This window comes from Acanthisitta chloris, unplaced genomic scaffold (assembly GCF_000695815.1).
Source record: "Acanthisitta chloris isolate BGI_N310 unplaced genomic scaffold, ASM69581v1 scaffold2601, whole genome shotgun sequence".
NCBI lineage: Eukaryota > Metazoa > Chordata > Aves > Passeriformes > Acanthisittidae > Acanthisitta > Acanthisitta chloris.
The window spans coordinates 87,975-88,795 of NW_008656299.1; positions in this window are offsets into that span (position 1 = coordinate 87,975).

Genomic DNA, 821 nt, shown 5'->3' on the forward strand with positions numbered 1-821 from the left:
GTTAACAAATTATTGCTCATTTCAAAAAAAAAAAAAGTCACATAAGCTATAAAATACTAGCCAAATTCAGAAAAATCTGCTCATTTTGTGCTGTAAGAAAGAGTTGCGATGATTTTCCTGGGTTTGGCAGGTTTGGGGAAGATGGCAGAAAGATGAATGAAAGGTTTAGGAGAAAACTGAGTGCTCATTTGCCACTCTGCATGGCTCCAAGCATGCAGCATGGACACACCAGGCAAGCTGTCTGCCTGATGTGCCTGACCACTGTGCAGTGCTCTCCAGTCTCCCTTCCACAACAGCCTGATACTGCATGTGGCACCAGAAGACAGACTACAGAAAGCTTTTTATCTTGCTTACTTGACAATAAAATTCAAAGTCTACTACTTTCCTTCCTATTTTTTTTTTTATTTGCCTGTTTTATGTATTTTGATTTAGAGCTCTGAAAGGCAGTTGTCTGAGTAGTTGAGCTTGTAAAGCAAGAGATCCCATTCCAACTTCCCTTAGGTTTGTGGAGCAATATAATTTCCCAACACAGGAGTGTTGGTAAACTTATGTGCATAAGGCTATCAAGTTCTCAGCCTGATAAAGTAAGCCTGGAACCTCAGGATGTTGCTGCTAGCTATTTTAAGAATAAAACCACTTTTAATTTTCTTGTGATTTATAAGTGTGTTTCAGACACATACAGTGGTCTCTACTGCTTTTGGTTTCTTTTCCTTTGAACTTGATGTCAGATGTAGTCAGGAACTTCTCTACAGAAAGATAGATACATAAATATATTGGAAAAACTCTCTTCTGAAGACACATGAGTGTACGTTTGGTCAGAA